The 14,361-nt window shown below is 34.7% G+C and overlaps 1 long non-coding RNA gene across 12 annotated transcripts; it reads right to left on the bottom strand.

The window, feature by feature from the left end:
• On the bottom strand, positions 1-9,302 carry LOC137744856 (uncharacterized). 12 transcript variants are annotated; one of them, XR_015954194.1, is made up of 17 exons: positions 8,952-9,302; positions 8,760-8,871; positions 7,692-8,075; positions 7,257-7,353; positions 7,079-7,151; positions 6,951-6,998; positions 6,556-6,677; positions 5,415-5,730; positions 4,631-4,667; positions 4,450-4,502; positions 4,263-4,324; positions 4,058-4,130; positions 3,930-3,977; positions 2,582-2,611; positions 2,218-2,291; positions 941-1,061; positions 1-575 (listed from the first exon to the last, which is right to left on the bottom strand). It is a non-coding gene; the product is annotated as an uncharacterized LOC137744856 (long non-coding RNA). The 12 variants fall into 12 exon arrangements; XR_015954184.1 differs by lacking the exon at positions 4,450-4,502 and adding an exon at positions 1,733-1,764 and having other exon boundaries at positions 1-639; positions 2,218-2,296; XR_015954186.1 differs by lacking the exon at positions 4,450-4,502 and adding an exon at positions 1,733-1,764 and having other exon boundaries at positions 1-639; positions 2,218-2,296; positions 8,979-9,137.
• Positions 9,303-14,361: the final 5,059 nt, after the last annotated feature.

Here is a 14,361-nt window from a genome sequence, read left to right as displayed (position 1 = left end):
TTTCCCCATAAATGAATTATTTGATTGCCTATAGTTATTTCTTAATGGAAATGGTGTGAATCTATACAGTTGATGCAAAGGAACCTAAAAAAATAATTAAATATTAAAAACTAAGGTGAAAAAAATGAAACCTCCACTCTTCTCCTGATATTCCTAAAAAAATGAAATACGAAACCTCAAAGGAGGAGATGCTCCGCCCACCCCTTCTTCCAGTCCCTCGTCCCGCATTCCATCTCTTTTTCTCTCTCCAAACTTTAAATTGCACATAAATAAAGCTTCAAATTTCAAACAAGAAGAAGAAGATCAAATCCCAAATTTCCATCCCAATTTTCCTGAGAAACAAACAGAAAATTTTCTTTCCAGGAAGCCGAAACAGAAGAGCATCGCCGCTTCGTCACTGGTGGGTGTGGTGGCGGGTTTGCAGTGATGACGGTTGTTGTTCGCCAACGGCTTTCAGTCAACTCCGACGGTTTTCAATTGACTCCGACGAGCCAATTTGTGAGACTAGGGTTGAGACTGAGCGGGTGACTGGGTGTTGGATAGGGATTGGGGTTGGGACTCTCCACAGCCGAGCTCTGCTCGATTAACGCCAGTCCGGGTTTTTATCAGAGAGCTCAAAAACAATGTTTGAGTCAAAAACTGAGTTACCAATGCCAATGCAAATTATACACAACCTCATCATGAATGAAACAAATTTAAATATCAAAAGAGAAACCTATTTCGTCTATTAAAAATAATACGAAGTTCTTTGGATACAAAAAAACACAAATTGCTTCCTGTCCAAAAACATTAATGGGAAATGTTGTTTATTGCAACACTAAAAGTTGTCCTCTGCTATCTTGGTCATTAAGGAAGCATCCCAGGCAAGGGAAAAAAATTGAAATAAATTTATAGACAGTAGAATTATATCATGACCAAAATAAGAATAAAACGTGTTTACCTAATGTTTTTGTGTGCAGAAAGAAGTTTGATTTTGCACGAATGGAGATGACCTTCTCTGGCAATGCTATAGGACGCGATCAAACTTTGGTGATTTTCCAACTTGCCTTGCAACCAAGTTTCTACAAAAACATATCAAATTCAAGAAAGTAATTAGACCAAGGCATAAGAGATTATAAGAAAAAGTTCAGAAAATATAAACCACATATATCACTTATTATACTACTTTGTATTCTGAATATACCTAAAAATATATCAATTTCTAGTGAATTGTTCGGTTCCAATTAATCCCACTTTAGTTTCTTTCAAACCCTTCAACTTATCCTAGACATTTTTTTTAACGGCATCATAATGAAGAGTTAGCTTCCATCAAATCCTTCAACCAATCCCACCCATACCTCTCTAACCCTTCATAATCCCAATTTTACTCTCTTAAACCCTTTAACCTAACATTGACTTTGTTTTTACAGCTCCTTCATTTAAAAGCTTATTTTCTCTACAAAATCATAATAGTTTATGTCTTACATCACATTTTAAACTCTTGATAACATTAATTTCCATATCAAATTAGAATGAACCTCCAACGTCAGAAATATGAGTAAAAAAAATGTTTGGTAAAAGAATTTGCCAATTCTAATTAAGAATTGTTAATCAAACTGTAAAAGCAACATGAGTTTTTCCAACTTCAAACATAGAACTAACAGCGAGAATCCAATTGGAAATGGAATAGACCAAACAGACCATGAAGATTACACAATCAGAAGATGATATTTGAAGGAGAAGAGTTCATTACATAGTGTGATGATAACAGATCAGCAGCAGAAACTGAGAAGAGCGAAGAACTTGGCCTCAGATTTTCTCCAGAATAATTGAAAAAATAAATAAACTTGACATGTAGGAATGATGATGTTATTTTCTCCGGACAAAAAACATCATCTCTTAAAATATTAAAAATAATGTATGTGCATTTCATTCATATATTCTATTCACATCATGAACGTAAACCTCAAAACACAACTCATGGAACAACTTTTCTTACTAAACCCTACAACACATTTTAAAATTTTTAAATAGTTATCATTTTTTGTTTTCTTTGCTAAATTCAGTCGTGTTTCTTAAATTTAAATTCAGTTTATAAATTTTCACATCAATCTTTAGAACATAATTTTTTATGTACTTATTTAAAATATGTTGTATAAAACATACTTATTGCTTCCACTTAAGAAAATTGATAACAAGAAATGAATTAAGCTGGGAGGTTAAAGTAAGTTCTCTTACCAAATAACTGAAGCCAAATTGACACAGAAGTATATCAACGTTGCATCGTCACAGGTACACCATCAGCAACGTTTCTTTACTGATTCAAACATAAACATGAATTAATTAAAAGCGTTAAAAAAATGAAATAACACTTCAATTCTTTGCTAAATTCATTCATGCGTTTCTTAAATTTAAATTCAGTTTATAAATTTTCACATCAATCTTTAGAAAGTAATTTTTTTATGTAATTATTTAAAATATGCTGTATAAAACATACTTATTGCTTCCACTTAAACTGATACACAAAATGAATTAAACTTCCGGGGGGGGGGGGGGGGGGGGGGGGGGGGGGGGGGGAGGTGGTTAGAGTAAGTTCTCGTACCACAGGTTCACCATTAGCAACGTTATTTTCCTGATTCAAACATAAACATGAATCAATTAAAAGCGTTAAAATATGAAATAACACTTCAATCAAATGCATAAACAAAAGCAAACGTTAAGCATTGGAAAATGACATTGAGAAAAAAGCTACGTTAAATATTGTAGGTATTATATTTACAATTAATCTCTGTTTTTAAATAAGTGAAAATATATTAAATTCATAATAATATGCATAAACATTTTATTTCCTTGCAACTAATACAACAATATATAAAACACACTACATTCAATTTGGAATGTGAAAACAAATAATTCTATTCATGCAAAATTCTAATTCCTTTCTACCACATGAAAAATTCAATTACTCTGACTCGAAACAAAATAACTCAGAAAGTATTATACTTAATCATATTTCATCGAAAAATTGTCCACAAAATAAATTTTTCACCGACTCAAAAAGAACTTCAAAATATTATACAAAAAGAAGGTAATGCATCTTAAATTTCTAATGGTATTCAATGTCTTCTAGTTTCTAGTTTCTTGATAGACAAAATTAAATGCCATTAAATGTGTTCTAGAATCTTGCTACGTAATAATATATGCATGCATTCATAATATATCTTATCGTTTAGGAATTTCTATCTTTAATTGAAGAGGAAATACTGTATGCATGCATTCATGTCAGCATATATATCCTTTCTATAAAACCATGAGCTCCAAATAATGTCAAATGGATTATAAGTAATGTAAGCAAGTGTTAGAATAAGGGACTAAAAGCATTGTGCATAAATATGTAAAACTATAAACTATAAACCTAAAACATGTACAAAGTATTTACATAAAATATATAGTAGTTGTTCACTAACTCCAATATACATATAAAGAGTTGTTGATCCTATTTTACTGATGTAATTCAAAAATGTAGTGCTTTGACTACTGAACAGTGGTTGCCAGCTTGATCCTTCCAACCCATCTCATCAGGAAGAAATATGTGAACAATGATGCATCATTTTGTTTGTGTAATGATAATCTGAGTAGATAAGAGCAAAATCCCTTCACGAGCCTAACGTAAAAATAAGTCCAAGTAAATTTCCCAAAATTCTAATTATTGAAAAAAATGAGATTCATTCGGAGTTAAATAATAGCGACATGTTGTGCAAAGATAAGATGCTATACAACATACGTCATTTGATCCAAAAGAAAAAGTGGCAATTCTAAATGAGGCGCCACAAACAGGTCAGGCTTAAACACTATATCATTCTGTATATATGCCAAAATCATTTTGTGTTCATGAACCATTTTCTGATTCTTATTCAATGCACAAATAATAAATATACAAATCTGTTAACCTTTAGTTGACTCTCAACACGTGCTCGTAAGAGGGCTCTTCCAACATCCTGAAATCATGTCAAGAGTTAAAAAGGAGCAAGAAAATACTAATGTAAGAGCTCTGTAAAATTGAGGCAGAGCATATTACCTTATAGGGCCTCTTTAAAATCAGGTGGACCAAGTTCTATTGCCATGGTTTCATCATCCAATTTGTCAACCATCTGAAAAATGAAAAGAGAGTATCTACTTAAGTAAAATCTGAAAAGTGATAGCAAAAAATGAGTCGATTCAGAGCACATTAAAATTTAAATTCTTCAATAAAAACCCCAAAAAGAAAAGCTGAAATTATATACCTCAAGCACAAACAGCTTGGAAGCCTACACACAATAGCCCCAAAAAATGAAGACCACCGTTTCTTGAAAATAAAAAGAGAACCAAATCATAATACAATAAATTTCAATTCATTTACAAATCCCACAATACAAAAGCCCCAGATTTAAACAAAAGAAAACTACCCATTTCACATCTTGAAGAACTCACCAATAAACCCTAGAAATTCCTTTAAATAAAATCTAAAAACTGAACATGAGTACCTGAATTGAATAAAAATAAAAATACAATCAATTAACTGTTAACAATTTTTTTTCCAAAAAAAGAAAAGAAAAACCCTTCAAACACCCCAAACGATCCCAAATTCTCAAATCCGTTCAAAGAAACTTACCATGAAATCACAGCAACTTCACAAATCCTCTTCATATCTGCACCAAAAATAATGAAAAAGAAGTGTAATCAGCCCAAGAAACAAAAGATCAGTAGTAACAAACCAAGAAAATCATGTATCGGAGAAAAATTAACCATCATCATTTCTCCTTTTTAAAATTTTCACGCAAAAAATTGAACCAGAAACGAAAGAGCACCTAAATATAACAATTCCTTTATTGCAAAAAGCTGATAACTCATACAACTCTCAGACTAAGGCAGGAAATTAGTATTAAAACTAACGATTGAATTACAAAGTGAAGAGAGGAGGTAAGTTCTCCTGAGTTGTAAGAATGAAGTAAACATTATCCAGTACCAAAAATTCTCATGTCCACCTTTATTCACATCATAGAAAGTCATTGATTGGCAACGGTTCATAGAGTAATGGCATAACTAAATCAATAAAGACCTAAAATTTTGGGAATACCCGCCATAGAATCCCCCAAATATCAATCCTCCTCTCTCCGCATTTCAAAATTAACAACTTCTCTCTCCTTCCCATCTCAATATATACTATATAACAACAATTTCTTGTTTCATTTCAGAAAATTTGAATTTTTCTCCATGAACACACAACTACAAAGCTCAAACCAATACAAATATTCTCATTTTATTTGTGGTACCACTTCGAAACCAATATCTAAACACAATTCAATCAAATGCCCCCCACCCCCATTAAAAGAAGCATAATTCAATGAACAAAACTAAAAAAATTAATAGATTGGAGTTCGAATTTCAAAATTTACCTAAAATTGCGACAAAGTTAGGGGACGCTCATCTTGTGCTGCAAATTGGACCTGGGGTGCTTCAGCCTGATGCAGAAGACGACAGCGGGGTTGACATCGTCTTCTTCCATGGGATCGTCGGGCTCATCCACTGGCTCTTCCTCTTCGTCTTCTCCTCCTCCTCCTCCTCCTCCAATGCTCTCAATACTCCCCGTTTCGGACTTGTCCCTCTCAAGGGAATGAGCCACAGGCTCGTCGTCAGAGCAAAACTGACTTGGAAACGCTGGATTAGATCGATTCCAACCAAATCCCAATCGAATCCAAAATAGGTACAAATCTTTGAAATCCAAAACCAAAACACATCAGATATCAACAAAAAAAAGAAAAAAAAAAGGCAAAATCAAAACCCTCGCCGTCAGAAACATGCAAAACTTCCTTGTAAAGGACCGATCGAATGAGCGGGAAAATATTTCGAATCGAACCCAAAAGAAGCATAAATTAACGATAATTGAAGAACAGCAAAGCAAATGGCTCAAGATTTTGAACAACAAAACCAACGAAGAAAGATGAAGACATAAAACAGAACGGCAGACGATGGAACCCGAGGTATGTGAGAGAGGAAAAAAGGAAGGCAAAGAAACGTCTAGAGCGATTCTGCTCTCCGTTTGACAGCAAAGCAAAAGTGGCAAAGTTGAAATAACAACAAAAAAAGCGGGGCAAAAAGGGAAGCACACTGTTAATAAACAGTAACTTTTCTGTTGAGTTATATGTATAACTAGAATTTGTACCCACGCGTTGTTGCGGGATTGAAAATTATATGAAAAATTATACAATTTCAATCTTCATAAATAATGTTTGAGTCAAAAACTGAGTTACCAATGTCAATGCAAATTATATACAACCTCATCATGAATGAAACAAATTTAAATATCAAAAGAGAAACCTGTTTCGTCTATTAAAAATATTACGAAGTTCTTTGGATATGAAAAAACACAAATTGCTTCCTGTCCAAAAACATTAATGGGAAATGTTGTTTACTGCAACGCTAAAAGTTGTCTTCTGCTATGTTGGTCATTAAGCAAGCATCCCAAGCAAGGGGAAAAAATTGAAATAAATTTATAGACAGTATATCATGAACAAAATAAGGATAATGCGTGTTTACCTAGTGTTTTTGTATGCAGAAAGAAGTCTGATTTTGCACGAAATGGAAATGACCTTCTCTGGCATTTCTATAGGATGCGATCAAACTTTTGTGCCTTTGCAACTTGCCTTGCAACCAAGTTTCTACAAAAACAAATCAAATTCAAGAAAGTAATTAGACCAAGGCATAAGAGATTATAAGAAAAAGTATAGAAAATACAAACCACATATACCACTTATTATACTGCTTTGTATTCTGAATACACCTAAAAATATATCGCTTTCTAGTGAATGGTTCAGTTCCAATTAATTCCACTTTAGTTTCTTTCAAACCCTTCAAATTATCCTTGACTTTTTTTTTTTTTAACGGCATCATAATTAAGAGTTAGCTAATAATAAATATACAAATTTGTTAACCTTTAGTTGACCCTCAACATGTGCTCGGAAGCGGGCTCTTCCAACATCCTGAAATCATGTCAGGAGTTAAAAAGGAGCAAGAAAAAACTAATGTAAGAGCTTTGTGAAATTGAGGCAGAGCATATTACCTTATAGGGCCTCAGTAAAATCAGGTGGACCAAATTCTATTGCCATGGTTTCATCATCCAATTTGTCAACCATCTGAAAAATGAAGAGAGAGTATCTACATAAGTAAAATCTGAGAAGTAATAGCAAAAAATGAGTCAGTTGTTTAAAACAACGATCTAGCTAAGACAAAATCCATACCTGCATATAATTCACAACTTTAGAGACAGAACAGTGTAATAAGGAATTTCCACCAAGTTCATTTTCAGAGATCCACCAGTCCCTCTCAAAAATCTCACTTCAATGAAAAGGAAGTTAGGCCACACTATAAAATGCACAACTCCAGCTTTTTTTCAAAAATGATATTCTAAGAAGCTAAATGCTTGAAGAACCTAAGAAGAAGATAATATATAAATTAATACTAAATTGTAATATTAAATCTACATATACTAAAGTAAAGTTATCGTAAATGCCCAAAAATAAATCTAAACAAAAACTTGAAACTAAAAACCAAATGGTTATCAAACGGCTCCTAAGGGTATACACATTTTGGATTTATTAAATGGAGTTTTTCAAGACCTTCAACTAAGTGAAACTAATATACAAATACCAAAGAATAATATCGCATAGCCTTACCTCAATCTTCTCAAAATTGATCATGACACCCCCTTTCGTACCATATGAAATACCCCTTGCCTACAATGTTGCTAACAGAAGCCTTCAAAACTATAATGAATGGAAAGATAGAATCCTCAATCTTTCAAACATGGATTACCAAAGTTACAAGATCAGTCTGCAGGGTCACTTGAACAGGTTCAAAATGGGTGACCACAGGCAGATTGAGATGAAAACTTGAAATTTGAAATAATGAGAAGCAGGCAAATTTAAGGCCCTATACAAGCAACTTCTCAATGCACATCACCCTGGATCTATAATTATCTTCAGAAGAGCACTTCCTTTCCAATATACCCCAACATGACCTTCTGGGATTGATACCAGTCCTTGGTTGATACCCAGGTTCTGGTTCACAACTAAATTTATTAATATTCACATAATCATGAGAGATGAGACACGATTAGATTATTAGGTTCACAACTAAATTAAAAAAAAATTCACATAATCATGAGACATCATTCCAACTCATTTCATAAACCCAAAAGAAAATCTAAAATGAAACTATGATTTCCACCACAAAGAAGTTCGAATTCTCTATTGTCACCACCCTGTTTTCTCTGCCTAGAAATTGGAAGAATCCAATATTGGACCCATATTCTCACACTAAATAGGGAAAAAAAATCTAAAGTTTTAAGAAATTAGGAGCCAAAATTCCATAATTAACCAAAACAAAGAAAAATATCTAAAACCCAGATTTGAAAACATAGAAATAAACATATATGCCACTCGCCATTTCAGTGGCTTCTGGTTCTGTAAGGTTATTTATTTGACTGCTGCAGGGTATACGAAACCAAGCGTAAAATAAATGAAGCATGTTCAGAAAATATCCCAGATGAAAACCCAAAAAATCAGAAGAAAGAAGACCAAAAAAAAAAAAAAAGAAACACGTTCCTAAATTTCTTTTTGAGGTTTTATCAGAAATTTGTAAATCAAAATTAAATTCCAATCCAAACTCAAATTGTAAAACAATCAGAGCATACAAATTTAATAACCCAAAAGGTTAATGAAACCAAAGCTATACTTGAGTACCTCACTCAAGGTTTCAGTTAGGTGTGCAGCATATGCTTCCTTGTGGAACAGCTTTCCGCAGGCGCTTCCCACGACCAAGAGCTACTTCTTCCTCACTTTGATATTTTTCCATCTACAAATCCAACAAAATGCAAGTATGTCCTTAATAAATCAAGAAAATGGGAGATGGAAAGCACTTGGTACACAGGAAACCTCATCAGAAACATTAAAGAATTCAACCTCCCCTCGAAATCCAAACGCCAATTTCATCGGTTCCTCCGATTTCCAGAAACCAATCTGAAGCACGCAGCAATCCTAGTAAAGAAAAGGAGAGAGAGAGAGAGGGTAGGAGAAGCAACGATCTTTTATTTTTTTGGATGAGAGAAAGCGGAATACAGCAGAAAAGCCGAGAAGCGGAAGTCGAAGCAGAAGGTGCAGTGATGATGGACGCGTGGGATAGGAGGGCAAACCTGTCTTTTTCTTGTGTAAAATGGAAAAGAAGGGCTAATATCAAAGGAATTGGATGGCATTTTCGTCCTTACACTGTTAATGAACAATGTTTTTAGTTGAGTTTTAGTGGGGTGTATTCAATTGGGATTTTGAGATTATTTCATTCTTTTAATGAATCTAGGATATTCAATCAGAATTTTCAGTGATTCTCTAAAATTCAAGGTGTATTCAATTAGAATTTTAAAATAGTTTATTAAAATATTTAGAAGTTTATAACATTCTAGGTGTATTCAATTAGAAATTGATTTTAAAGAATTTGAGAAAGTTGAGGAATTTGAGAGAATTTGAGAGATTTTGTAGTATATTTTGAGTATCCACAAATCTCTCCTCTTTACATGAGATTTCGAGAAAATTGAATCAAAATTTTATATGAAATCTCTACAAATCAATTAAACTCCATAAAAATTCATGGATTTATAAATCTATTAGAATCTCTCAAATTCTCAATTGAATACACCTCATTAGTATACGTATAATTTCTTTTCTTTTTCTATTTTTAAGTTTTTAATTATTAAATTTTTCTAATTTTTTAATAATTAAATATTTTATTAAATATTAATTTTTTATTAGTTAAATATTTCTTAATGGTTAACTTAACAAATTATTTAACGGTTGTATGACAGTAAAATGAAATAATAGTAAATATATGTGATTACACTATTTTAAAGATGTTGTGTGAGGTGCAATTACACCAAAACTTGAAGGTGCAAAATATAATTTGCCCTTATTTTTATTACACCAATCTCATTAATTCAAAAGCCCAACTCAACTATCCATATAACTATAGAAAATACTGTCACATCCCCGCCTGGACCCCCACCACATCTCAGACTCGACTCCACCATTGCACGATATTGTCCATTTTGGGCCCCGACCACGCTCTCACGGTTTTGTTTCTGGGAACTCACACGAGAATTTCCCAGTGGGTCACAATTTGGTATCATAGCCAATCTCTAGTCAGAAGTATGCTGACGAGGATGTTGGGCTCCTAAGGGGGTGGACTGTAAGATCCCACATCGCCCAGGGGTGTGGATCCTATAAGACTTATATGTATATTCTCATCTCTACATAGCATGAGGCCTTTTAGGAGTTCACTGGCTTCGGAGCTCATTGGAACTCCGAAGTTAAGCGAGTTCGCACGAGAGTAATCCCAGGATGGGTGACCCACTAGGAAGTTCTCGTGTGAGTTCCCAGAAATAAAACCGTGAGGGCATGGTCGGGGCCTAAAGCGGACAATATCGTGTTACGATGGAGTCGAGCCCGAGATGTGATGGGGGCCCGGGCGGGGATGTGACAAATACCCTCTCCAATTCTCATTATTAGGGTGGGCAAATGGGTCCAGGACCAGTGAGTAGAGGCGGGTACTTGCGATTTGGGGCGGGTTCGAATTTTTCAAAGAAGAAATGGGATAGAGCGAGGCGAGGTGAATGTAATTACGGGGAGGGGCGGATCCAAAACTTAAGAAGCACGGGGTCCCAAACTGGCCCGTATCTAATATGAAATGAATGGATTGGATCCACTCACTACCTCGATTCAACCTTTTCTTTTTCCAGTCATCTCCAGAGTAGGCTTCGTTTGGCACACCGTATAAGACACCGAATAGTACTATATAATACAAAACAGGTGTTTGGTGAGTTTTGGACTAAATAAGCACCAGATTATTAATCTGGCCCAACCTTTTTTCATACCCCTTATGCCCGCTTGCTTATCCAGTCCTATACCTTGGTATTATTTAGTCGGGTTCACGAACTTCACGCTAAAGCAAAAACAACTGCTTCAACCATTTCGCCATTTGCTTCTACACATCGGGAAATCCTTCTCGACTAAGGTATTCCTTCTCTCCCTCTTTCTCCATTCCCACCTCCGATTAGCATCAAGTATATTTTGAACGGAAAACCAAAGGTGGCAAATCGAATCCAAGTCACGTCGTTCCTGTTGTGGAGAAACATTATTTGGGTTTTTGGCTTAATTTTTATTTGATTTTCATGATGTTCGGTGATTAAGCTCAAAATTGGAAAAAGATTTCATCTGGGTTTGGTTTCAATGAATTAAAAACTCAAAATTGGGTTTTTTTATATTTCACCTGGGTTTTTGGCTGCACTGAGTCCCTTGTAAAGCATGGACATGGACTTTCTGCTTGCTAGGTGAGCAAGCTACGATCAATAATTTGGAGATTTGCTTTTGCAAATGTGATTGGTCGGTGGATGAAAAAAAAGGAAGATGATAATGGTGGCGAAATAATTGATGGTTTTTTATTTGCTTTTCGTTTTTTTAGGGGATTGTGAACTTTTATTTTAAAAAACACATTTGTATTTTTTTTTTTTGAATTATCAATTTAAAAATATTATTAACAAGTACCAAACATATATTTGTAAAAAAAATGTACCAAATACATAATAAATAATACGGTTATTAGTCTGGCATTCACCAAACGCCCGACTAATTTAGTCAGTACTATCCGATGATTGTTTATCCTATCCGACTGAAATAGTCAGTACAGTCTGAGCTGCTAAACGAGGCCAGTTTCCCCCTCCTTTACACCACACAGCCTGCCATCATCACCGATTCACCATCATCTTCTCTTGACTCCCAATCGCGAGTCGCCACCACCACCTCCCCATCATCGCATCGAGAACACACCACCATCTTGCAAAAAATTAGTTAATTTATGAAATAGGGTTTTTTATTTTAGACCTTCTCCAACCCTAAGCGAAAACTCAAATTTCCACTTCTACCCCCCCCCCCCCAACAAAAAAAACTCAACCCAACCCAACGCTAAAATGTGGCTTAAAACCTAAAACTCAAATGGAAGCCAAATTTAGCCCAGGATTAGTGGGGCAGACCCACCATAAATGTATATTTTATTTAGTTTTATATTTATAAATACATTGAAACCAATTGTGACATCCCACATCGTCCAGGGGAGTGATCCTTAAATGTATATTCTCATCTCTACCTAGCACGAGGTTTTTTGGGAGCTCACTGGCTTCGGGTTCCTTAGGAACTCCGAAGTTAAGCGAGAAAGGGGCTAGAGCAATTCCATGATGGGTGACCCACTGGGAAGTTGCTTGTGAGTTCCCAAAAACAAAATCGTGAGGGAATGGTAAGCCCAAAGCGGACAATATCGTGCTACGGTGGTGGAGCAGGCTCGGAAAGTGATCCGTCCCGGGCCGGGATGTGACACAATGGTAAAAAAAAAAAATTTAACTGTCCAAATTTAAATATAACGGCTAAAGTAATTAAAAAAAAATCTTTCATTTGTTTCATATTTTTTCGTGGTGTTTAACGAGTTTCATGGTGTCGGTTAGTGATTTTTCAGTATTTGTCAAAATCTAAATATTTTTAGGTTAAATTGTTCGTAAAATTAAATTAGGATAGTTTACATAATTTTTTATTTTAAAAAAGTTACTTTAAGAAAAAAAAATAGTCTAAATTCATTCTTTAATAATCTGGGGCTAAAATTCTAGGTCAGAAGGGTTGGAGTAGAAAATCTTTTTCTAAGTTAAAACCTAAATTTTATGGGCTAAAAATTTTAGGTTTTAAGCTTAGGGTTGGAGATGGTCTTAGGGATTTAAGTTTTTGAATTTGGATTTGTGAAAATTGCTTTCTAGTGTGAATACTTATGTTGATATAATGGTGTTTTAAGAATCAGTTCGAGATTGCTTTTGGGAAGATGAATCTGTTCTGGGTTCTGGAATATGGTATGCTCTTCTGTGTTCTCAATTTGAATTTGGACTATATATATATATATATATATATATATATATATATATCTGTAAACCTTATATATATATATATATATATTTGTGAATTAGTAGCATTAGTACATGTATTTGTACACTAGTTTAGCAGTTTTGCCACTTTTGTTGGCATGTTTTCATAATGCTAGCTCTAAACATCCAAACATATTAGCCTAGAAATTACTTGTCTTCTCATAATACTTTTATTTTCCATGCTACTTCTGCTTGTAGAGGTTCTACTCCAAATATAAGAGCTTGGCTTAAAGTGGTGACTGCTTCTTGTCTTATTTGGATTTGAATCTTGAATACTTGTATGAATAAGCTAGGACTCTGAATGTGCAGCATTCTTATGAACAAAAATAATCTGATACTGCAGCTGAATGCTCATGCACCAATCCAAAATTCCAAAAAAAAAAAAAAAAAAAAAAAAGGAATTGGACCTATAGACCCGACCAGAATTGGCCCGTTTCAAACGGGCGGGGTTAGGTCTGATTCCTGTATTAAAATTTGTTGTACCCGGCCCGGCCCTTGCCCAGCCTTACTCATTATTGCTTAAACCACTATCAGCCGCCCATTTCTCGATGACATTAACTTGGAAGGGGCGTGTTGAAGTGTGGTTACTGCCTTTGCTTCACTTCTAGTTATGACGCCAACAGATTCTCCACTTGCAGTTGAGGCGCTCATGATACTCTTTGCCTTGGTGGCGATGACAACTTGACTCTTCTTAGAAGACATTGATTTCGAAGTGTGTTTAGATTTCTTGAATGAAGAAAGAGATGAGAGGCAAATATTGTCTCACCAGGCGTGCCAAATTTATAAAAACGAAAATCCTATAGCAAATGAACGAACACGTGTACAAAATAATTGTATTGTATTAATGAGTTTATACAATCTCTTTACAACTTGAATCCTTTATTTCGATCTCTGAAATGTGTAGATGTGTGTGATTAATCCGAAGGTCATGATGACTTGACCTTAGATGAACGGTTGCCATAAGGATTTGACTTGTGGGGATAAAAAACTGCCACGGGTAATAGTGCTTGATGATTCTTCACGGGTTTGACGAAGAAATTAAAGAGTTTTTCAAGTCTTCTTGACTGTTTGGGGAATTTGGATGCTTGAGAGCTTCAGAGTTTCAGAACTTCAACGTCTGGAAGCAACAGGGAGCCCCAAGATGATGGTTTTATTCCTGGGCTACAGTAAATAGATCGAGAGGTCGTTCCGCCTCTTGTCCTACGTGAATGATTTTCTAGACCCATTCTTTGTCTTGGAGCCTCGTATTTATAGACTTTTCAAGCCTTGTCTACAGATGGTTTGACCTTGATTGTGAGCTTGATTAATTGACGAAAGAACCATAACTCGATTTATAGGCC

The sequence above is a fragment of the Pyrus communis genome, chromosome 12 (genome assembly GCF_041283825.1).
Source record: "Pyrus communis isolate YQ-2024b chromosome 12, ASM4128382v1, whole genome shotgun sequence".
NCBI classification, from domain to species: Eukaryota; Viridiplantae; Streptophyta; class Magnoliopsida; order Rosales; family Rosaceae; genus Pyrus; species Pyrus communis.
This window is presented reverse-complemented; position numbering and strand designations above follow the sequence as displayed.